Below are 10558 nucleotides of genomic sequence, written 5' to 3'. Positions count from 1 at the left end.
TTCTAATATTAAAAGATAAATGTCTATTTTTTACAAATCCCGTTTGGTCCTCCGACACAACTGTTGGGAGAACTATCTCTAATCGCATAGCCAGAATTTTTGCCAATATTTTATTATCTACGTTCAATAGACTTATTGGTCTGTACGAACCAGGTTCCAAAGGATCCTTACCAGGCTGGATTAGAGAGATAGTGCTATCATACATGGTTGAAGGTAAGCATCCTTTAGTTAGAGCTTCGTTATATACCTCCAAAAGAACGGGTGAAATTTGTTCACTAAAGGTCTTGTAGAATTCAGCACTATACCCATCTGGACCGGGACTTTTCGAGCACTGCATACTTTGAATAGCCTGATTTATCTCCCTTAATGTTATTGGTTGTTCTAACAATAGTTTGTGTTCTATATTGATAGATGAAACTTGAATAGAATCGAAAAAACTTTCGATTATGTTTGGATCTTTTTTTTAAGTCTGAAGAGTAAAGTGCTTTATATAATATAATTCTCGGAATACATCATTAATTCTCTTTGGGTCAGTTGTTAATTGCCCTGCACTAGTTCTTATTTCTGTAATCAGTCTTGAAGCTGCAACTTCTTTAATTTGCCTTGCTAGTAAACTACCTGTTTTTTCCCCGTGTTCATAGTATTTATGTCGAAGTTGTGTAAGTAATCTTATCGTGTCATTTGTATAAAGCAATTTAAGTTCTGTCTGCAATGGGACCTTTTTATAAAGTTTCGATGAAGGAGAGATAGCATATTCCTTGTCTATTTCTAAAAGTTCCATTGTTATGTTTAACTCTCTTTCTTTTCGTTGCTTATTCCTATAGCTACTCAATGAGATAATTTGGCCTCTCAAGTAGGCTTTTAATGTGTCCCATAGTATGGATCTCGTAACTTCAAGTGTGCCATTTATTGAAATAAATAGCTTGATTTGATCCTTTATTTCATTTACTAAGATATTATCTAACAGCAAACCATTATTAAATCTCCATTTTGGTGCAGTAGGTCTATCTCCTATTGCTAGTTGTAGCAATACTGGACTATGGTCAGATAAAACTATTGCCTTATAGTCACAACTTTGGATCTGTGTAAGAAATCTATAATCTATTAAGAAAAAGTCTATTCTAGTATAAGTATGATGAACAGAAGAGAAAAATGAAAATTGCTTAGAGTTAGGGGAAATAGCTCTAAATGGATCTATCAGTTTATATGTCTTCATAAATTCTTGAATAGTTTTCACAAATTTTGATTTAAATACTGATCTTTGTGATGATCTATCAAGACTAGAATAGAATCCAAAACGAAATTAAAATCGCCACCAATTATCAGTTTATGGGTGTCCATATTAGGTAAAGAGGATATAAATGATTTAATAAAACCTGCATCCTCAACATTAGGGGCATAAATATTTGCTAGTGTAACCTGATTGTTATAAAGTTTTCCTGTAACTATGATGTAATGTCCACGAGGGTCCAATAATACTTTTGACGCTATGAAGGGAATCCCTTTTTTGATAATAATGGCTGCACCTCTATTCTTAGCTGTAAAGTTAGAATGAAACACCTGCCCAATCCATCTGCTACATAGCTTCTGATGATCCTGATTTCTCAAATGGGTTTCCTGCAAATATCCTATACAGTATCTGTCCCCAGTTTTTTAAGGTGTGCTAGAATATTGCCCCGCTTAACAGCACTATTGAGTCCTTTACAATTCCATGACACAAAATTTACTAGGTTTTTATAATTATCAATAACCATTATTTAACTTATAAATAAAGATTTGCAACCCAATTAAACCCTTTCCCCCCTCCTTTTTTAATAAAATGGCCTCCAAACAAAATACAAACAAAAGTGCAGGTGAGAACCCAAACAAAACCCCCCACAAAAACAGTCCCTACTTCCTCTCTGCTCCTCCCTGACCAAAGCACTCCAACAGAGCTTGGACAGAGAGGGGACTCCATACAACAAAAGTATTTAAGTCTCAACTCAGAGAGAGATATGAGCATCTGACTTACCACTAAGCTCCTAAAGAATTATATTATTCATATCCAGTTTAATTTTGATAAAGCACACTCACAGTAATAATAATATCAATAATAATAATAAAATTAATAAATAAAGGGGGAAAAAAAAGTAGTTCAGGCTCTGCCATTACCCTTAATTCCTATTATGATGGTTTACATACAAGAAGAGATTACATTGGTAAGAGAATAAACATCATCTTATAACTTAAATTACCTTAATATTAATCAATTTAAATATTAACTATGAATTTTCTTGCGAACACATTCTAATTCATTCTCCTTCTATAAACTTATTCATTCTCTCAAAACAGAACAAAGAAAGGAAGAAGATGTAAAAATATCCTCAACAGCATAATAATATATTTCACCTGAATAAGAGTTTATCAACTCAGTCAGTGAGTGTGACCATCCAGTAATGTCTTTCTCGATCAGCTGGCCAGCGCCTCCCATTCAGTTTCATCTTCCGATGTGATCAGCTTGTTGGACAAGATAAATTTCTCAGCTGCTTGTGCGTCGGTAAACGTGTATCTGGAGCCGTTTGCCGTAATCACCAATTTGGCTGGATAATACAAGCTGTATTGGATGCCAGCGCTGCGGAGTTTCTGCTTCAGTTGATTGAAGGTTGCTCGCATCCGCCCAACCTCAGGACTTATATCGGGGAAAATATAAACTGGAGACCCGTTGAAGCGTAAGTTTCCTTTATTACGAAACAGTCTCAGGATCTTCTCCTTGTCTGTGAAGTAGTGCAATCGGACAATAATGGGCCTCGGTCGCTCCCCGCTGCGTGGTTTGGGGCTTCTGTGAGCTCGATCAATAACAATAGGGGAGTCAAAGTTGTCTGCTCCGAGGACCTCCGCCAGAAACTTTGCGGCAAAATCGGTGATGTTATTCGCTTCTGCGCCTTCTGCAACACCAACTATTCTGATATTCTGTCTGCGACTTCTATCTTCTAAGTTAGTGCATTTCTCTTGTAGCTTCTGATGGTCTGCCTTTAGAGACATATAGGACTTTTCCAGTGTTGTCAGCCTGTCAGTCGTGTCACTCAGGGACTTCTCCATCTCTTTCTGTGTGCTCGCTGCCTCTGCTTGCATAGTGAACAGCTGTTCAACTTTTCCCATGAGTTCGTCTCGGGTGGTTTTAATATCTGCTTTAGCTTCTTCTTGCAACACAGATATATCACTGCTGATTCCTTTATGTATACTAGCCAACTGGATTTTAATGCTGTCCAAACTGTCTTCATACGGTTTCAGTCCTGCACGTATTTCTGGTTGCAGCGTACCCACAGATATAGGCGCTTCCTCCCCCGTCTCCACGTTAGCATTAGCTTTAGCTTTAGTTGCTTCGCCATATTCCCCGCTCGAGATGGTCGAATCGATGTCTATGGTCTTTTGTGTGTATTTTCTGGTCTTCTTAGTATCCATTTTAGCGTGGCTTCTGCTAACCAAGAATTAAGTAGTCTGGAAAAATGCAATATTTAAAAATAATAAGCGGAGCTGAATGCACCCACTACTTCACTCCATGCGGCCGGAAGCGGAAGTCCCTCCTGTTTTTAAACAAGACCTCGGCTGCATTACGAGCAGTTGGCTGGAGGATCTTAGTGCTCTCTTTGGGTTGTACAGATCAAGGAGATCACTTAGGTAGCTAGGGGCCAGGTTATTTAGAATTTTGAAAGTGAGCAGAAGGATTTTGAAATCAATGCGATATTTGACGGGAAGCCAGTGTAAGTTAGCGAGGGTAGGGGTGATGTGCTCATGCCTTCTAGTGCCAGTTAAGAGGCATGCTGCCACATTTTGGACTAATTACAGGTGCTGAAGGAGGGAGAGTTGGAGGCCCAAGTAAAGAGAGTTGCAATAGTCCCATCTGGACATACAAAAGGTCAAACTTGGTGATCACAGTTCAGATTTCTGTATTCAAGCTGTTCCCATACAGCAAAAAAACAAAAAACAAAAGTAGCTACAAAAGGAGTTAAAGCTGAGTATCAAACAGTCACAGATTGTAAAGCCTGTATTTTATAGCTTGTGAAGCAAACAGTTATGTCTATTTGTCAGGGTTATATAGCGGATTGTCATTTATGCTTAGAAATATCTACTCATTTATGCTTAGAGTTTTATAATCAATGTCGTGTTGGTAGAGGTTTGATCCTTAGTAGTCTGTGGAGACACTTACACAACGCACAGGCAAGGTACTCTTTGTGTGTATGTAGACGTCATATGTTAATGAACCTATGTATATTCATGTAACCACAATAAAAGAAGTGCTATGGCTGAGAGTCTGACGGAGGTCAAGTGGGTGGAACGACACTTTGCTCCAGGCAGGCCTCCCTCATGCATGAGTAACACAGAGAACTTTGCCTACTTGTGTCTTGCTTTTGCTGTGTAGTAAGTTGTCCTTAACGTTCCAGCGAATAAGTTTATGCTACAAACCTATCACTATTACTTCTGTTCCTTGAAGGAGAGGAACGAGGTACAACACATAAGTATGGGATATCATCCCCTCACGTGTCCTGTCTGAGGAAACCTTTATTCATGCCTTTAAGTCAGATAACCCGTGATGACATGCGTATAGCGCCGCCTGCACATATAACCGCTGTCATCACAGACATCCCTCAGTTCGATAGCCGCTCTTCACCGAGCCAAACTGCTCAGTGGGGCCACCTTGTGTTGTACCGAGTGAATCAACTGAAAGGGAACACACAGTTATGTCTATAACTTCTGTTCCCTGAAGGAGAGGAGCGAGGTACAACACATAAGTATGGAAGATACATACACACCCTGCAGAGCAGCCACTGAACTGGAATTGGACCACCACCACCTTAGTGTGCAGTAGACCCAGCAGAAAGGACAGTGCGAGCCACCAAAGGGGCTTTAATGTTGAACCAATAAAACCACACAAAAGTGTGTGGTGATGCCCAACTAGCTGCTGCACAAATATCAGCTATAGGCACCCCAAAAGAGCCCATGAAGTTGCCATCCCCCTGGTGGAACCTCTGGCTGGACTAGCGAAACAGATGAACAGCTGGTTACATAAACGCATATTCTGAGTATGCTCAATGTAGGTACGTAGCGCACGCACAGGACAATGAGAATGTAGCCCTCTCTGCTCCTCAGATACAAAAGGAGGGGGGCAAAAGCTCAGCAACTCAAACTCCATTGAGCTATAAGATGCTGGCATGATCTTGGGAAAAAAGGCAGCATCTGAACGCAATACACAGACATGTGTTTGGTGAAGCCAAAGTGAGAAGTAATGCATCTTATATGAGAGAAATTTCATATCCAAAGTCTCAATGTGTTCAAAGTGTTGGCCACAAAGGGCCTCCAGCACCAAAGATAAGACCCAAGCAGGGACACTGGGCAGAAACATGGGTCTCAGCCGGTGAACCCCTTTCAGAAAACGTAAGGCAAGGGGAGATGCATCTGATGTCATCCCGTCAAAGCCAATATGACAAGCAGATATAGCTGCTAAATAAACCTTAATTGTTGAAAATGAAAGGCCCTTATCTAGCAGCTCCTGCAGGAATGTCAAAACAACCACAATAGAGCACTGAAATGGGAGAGTATGGCAATCCTGGCACCATTGCTCAAAGCTCACCATTTGTAAGCATACAAGCCTCTAGTGGATGAGGCCCTAATGCTCTGAATTGTCGCTATCACACTTATTGGCAGACCCTCAGCAATTAAGTTTGACCTCTCAGCAGGTAAGCATAAAGCCGCCACAGATCCGAGCGTGGATGAACCACTTCTCCTCGCACCTTGAGAGAGGAGTTCCCCGCGGAGAGGAAGCTGCCAAGGACTCGCTGCTAGCAGGCTGATTATTTCTGCATACCACAACCTTGTGGGCCACCAAAGGGCCACTAGAATCAGAGAGAGCGACTGCTGATGCACTCTCTCCAGAACTGGAGATGTCATTTTCACTGGGAGAAATGTACAAGGGAGCACGTCTGGCCATTGGTGTGCTAACGTGTCCATGCCCAACGGTGCATTGTGGTTGATTATGGAGAAAAACATGTGGAAGTGAGTATTTACCCTGGAGGCAAAAAGATCTACTTGTGCCTTGCCTAACAGATCCTAAATCTGAGCCACTATCAAAGGGTGCAACCTCCATTCCCTCACCAGAGGACCCCCCGCTAGAGAGAAGGTCTGGCCCCAAGTTCAGGTAACCCAGAACATGGATGGCTCTTAGAGACAGAAAATGAACACTCCACCATAACAGCAGAGCGAGGCAGCTTCAACAGTTGAGAGGAGCGTATTCCTCCATGCCTGTTTATGTAAGAGACTACTGTTGAATTGTCCGTCCTGACTAGGACATGTTGGCCCTCCAGGACTGGACGGAAATGTTTGAGAGCTAAGAACACTGCTAACAGCTCTAAGTGGTTGATGTGCAGCTCGCACCGGGCTGGGGACCAGATCCCTCTCACTGATGCACCGCACAGCGCTCCCTACCCCCTTAGGGAAGCATCTGTGGACACCACCTAGCAAAACAACACCCTCCCAGTCCAAGAGCCCTGATGCAACAGCCTGGGCTTCCTCCAGGGACGGAGAGCTAGCATGCCTCCTCCCGAGGTGACACGATGCCCACAGGCAATGAGAGAGAATCCAGCACTGAAACACTCATCTTTAAAAGTCCAAGCGGCACTACGGCGATCATAGATGCCATCATGCCCAACAAACCTAATATCATCTGGAAATGCAGTCTGCGTCCCAGCTGAAACTGAATGAGGCAGCGATGCTCTGACAAACGTGAGCGGCTGGAAAGCAAGCATATTTCTAAACCGAGGAAATAAATCTGCTGACTCGGGATTAGCGAGCTCTGAAAGTTCACAGAGAAACCCAGTGTGTGAATGTGTCACAAAACCAGTGACAACTGAGTCTCCACCTGCTCTCTGGAGCAAGCTACGAGAGTTCAGTCGTCTAGGTAGGCTAAGATGCGGATGCCTCTCTCTCGGAGGGGTGCTAGCGCCACCTCGGCACATTTTGCAAAGGTGCAAGGAGCAAGCAAGAACCCAAAAGGCAGCACCAAGTATTTGTAGGCTACGCCCTCGAATGCAAACCTCAGAAACTGCCTGTAGTTCGGGTGTATAGTCATATGAAAATAAGCATCTGTTAGATCGATTGTTGCAAACCAATCTCCCGGACCAACTGCATTCAAGAGCTGTCTGAGTGTTAGCATCTTGACCTTGTACATTCGTAGATACATGTTCAAGACTCACAGGTTGTGGATGGGATGAAGCCCTTCCCCCTTTTTTTTTTGAACAAACTAACGGCTGTACTTGTATTGCTCTTTTCTGCAATAGCACCTTTATTTTCTTCCTGCTGCTTTGATGCTGACTGTCTTGTTTACGACTCTGCGGAAATGAGGCAGCTCGTCTAGAGTCACCATGGGCCTCTTGGCTGCATTTATAATCAGCGCTCTCCTTGTTTGGCCTGTGAGTTTAGGTGGACGGCCTTGTCTTGGTAGGTTTACAGTTGTGCCATACTCCTTCCATTTCTGAATGATCGCTTGAACGGTGCTCCGTGGGATGTTCAAGGCTTGGGAAATCTTTTTGTAGCCTAAGCCTGCTTTAAATTTCTCAAGAACTTTATCCCTGACCTGTCTGGTGTGTTCTTTAGACTTCATGGTGTTGTTGCGCCCAATATTCTCTTAGACAACCTCTAAGGCCATCACAGAGCAGCTGTATTTGTACTGACATTAGATTACACACAGGTGCACTCTATTTAGTCATTAGCACTCATCAGGCAATGTCTATGTGCAACTGACTGCACTCAGACCAAAGGGGGCTGAATAAATTACGCACATCACACTTTGCAGTTATTTATTTGTAAAAAATGTTTGGAATCATGTATGATTTTCGTTCCACTTCTCAAGTGTACACCACTTTGTATTGGTCTTTCATATGGAATTCCAATAAAATTGATTCATGTTTGTGGCTGTAATGTGACAAAATGTGGAAAAGTTCAAGGGGGCCAAATACTTTTGCAAGCCACTGTAGGAGGGCTGAGGCTTCCTCCTGGGCGTCGGGTCCCGCCGGGGGTCCAAGGGTTGTCCTTTGCTCCAGGCTGACTGGTGCGGAGCTCAGGGTGGAGGATGTGCTCCCGCTGGCAGCACACCCACTGCAGCAGTGGGCGCCGGTCTTTTGCCAGTTGGCAGAGGAGTGGCGGGCCTGTGCGAGGTAGCTGTGGGTTTGGGTTTCGCCTGACGTTTGGGGATGATGTCGCGCAAAGCTTCTGTCTGCTTCTTCCTCAGATTGAATCTAGTGAATGTCCGAATAACTTAGCCGCAGACACTGGTTAGTCCAGATATACAGCCCTGTCCCTATCCGGGACGCCAGAGAAGGTCAGTCACAGGTGCCTCTGCGCTACTACTGTCGAAGCCATCCCTCTGCCCAGGGAGAGCACTGCACAGCGGGACGCATGGATGATGTAATCCGTGGCAACTCTGACCTCGTTAAGAAGAGGTGCCAGCGGGCTTGTCATCAGGAACCAGCGATGGAGACTAACACCAACAGCGGCAGTTAAGTTAAGTTCAAGTCAGCAGACAACGGACCTAACTAGCAGCAGATAGCTAGCCCAACTCAGCAGAGGTGTTCTCAGCGAGGGGAAGAGCGTAAGAACTGAGAGACGTCTGTGATGATAGGGGTTATATGTGCAGGTGGGGCTGTGTGCATGTCAACACAGGTCATCTGCCTTGAAGGAGTGAATAAAGGTTTCTTCGGCAGGATGTGCGAGGGCTATCCCATACTTATGTGTACTGAGTGAATAGACTGAAAGGGAACTGATTTATTTACCAGAGGGGAAAACAAGAGAAACAGAAAAGAATTATAATATTATTGAAATTGGATGATACGGTTACAAAAATCATATATTTTTTAAAATTCCATTTAATCCTTGACTCCTTTCTCAGTTTTTGTTTTGGAAAGAAGAAATTGTTTTTCTTTGTCGCTATCACATTTTTAAACTGCATTTGATTACAATTTGAAAAATAAAGCTTGGAACAATCAAGTTATTGTTTGGTGTGTCACTGGATTACTTTAATGTTGAAACAATATTTTAAACCCGAGGATTCTAAGATAAGCTCTGAATCCTCTGCACTGCTGTCCCATTGATGCTGTGTAATTCTGTGCTTGTTGCACAGCATTACATAGCATTACATAGCTTCTATGATTTAAGCATGCAGCATTCCTAAGAAAGGTAAAATTGTTTCTTAGACATCTGGCTGCAGAGCTCCACTAACTGTGAGTTTAGAGAGCCTGAAATATTACCTAGATGAACCTGAACAGACAATCTGTGGAGTGGACAGAAGAGAAGGATGTGACAGGGTTTCTTTAATAGTCTAAGGAGCTTGGAAAGAAAAGGGTTTGGACATCTTTAGTAAGTAGCTCATTGGTCTGAACATGCTGTGTAAATCTTATATTATATTACATTGCACAGCAAGCTCGTAGCACACCTAGCTTGCAGCAGCTAAGTTGTTTATGCTTTGTGGTTATCTCTGTGCAGGTAACCACTGGATTAACTTTAGTTATATCTGTTTTAGATCCATCAGTCTGGTCTCTGGGCCTGGACTTGCAGACCACAGGGAAACATCACACATCTATCAGCTGTCTGACAAATATTTGCACAATTTCCTTGAAATTCTTTAAATTTTTGTTTAATAAGTTTATATATTTGTTTATTTTAAATCTTAAAAGTGTTCAGAAAGGTGCGAGCAAGAACAATATTAAAAAGCTGTTTCTGCTCTGTACTTCCCTGGTTATTAGTGAAATTACTGATCACTGTTTTGATGAACAGTGAACACATGCTCTGATCAAATATTGATTAACTTTTTACAATTGTGGAAGAAGTACCTATCCTAAATCCAGGATGCCATCCAGGCCAAGGTAATCCCATCCAGAGTAAGCATCTAGTTAGATACCATTTTTCTGATACTAGAAGCAAAAACAAATTAGAGGTCATCAAGGTCAGTATGAGACATCTTTATGAGCTTCTTAAGACATTACTACAGTCTAACTAATTGGTGTGTGTGATCTGGCTCCATGGATAGATAAAGCTGGGTGTCATCTGCATAGCAGTGAAAATGTATGCTATGTCTTTTTTTTTTGTTTTGCCTGTCTCGTTTGGTTCTTTTGCCATCAGAATTATTGTCTAAAGGCCAAGAAAGATGCCCAACGGATTTACTTTACCAAATTGAACATCCCAGCCTTTGCCGTAATGGTTTATTTGATTCACCTTTTATTGTTTATTTTTTTTATTTTTTTTATTTACACTTGCTAGATACGGGACAGACTTGAATGAGGAAAAGAAAAGGGAGAAAGGAAGGGGGGGGGGAGAAACAGCGGAGAAGACAGACGGGGATAAAGGGCAAAAAAACCAAAAAACTAAAAAAAGCAGACAAAAAAAAAATACATACAATACAATAACCTAGATCACCTGAGAAAGAAAAAAGAAAAACAGCAGAAGAAAAGGAGAGCAATACAATAAACAACATCACGATGATATATGGGAATATGACAGTAAATACTAAATATTAAACATTATTGTGCAGCAC

Source organism: Pundamilia nyererei, unplaced genomic scaffold (genome assembly GCF_000239375.1).
Source record: "Pundamilia nyererei isolate P.nyererei 1_Seehausen unplaced genomic scaffold, PunNye1.0 scaffold01015, whole genome shotgun sequence".
NCBI classification, from domain to species: Eukaryota; Metazoa; Chordata; class Actinopteri; order Cichliformes; family Cichlidae; genus Pundamilia; species Pundamilia nyererei.
Note: the sequence above shows the minus strand (reverse complement) of the source record.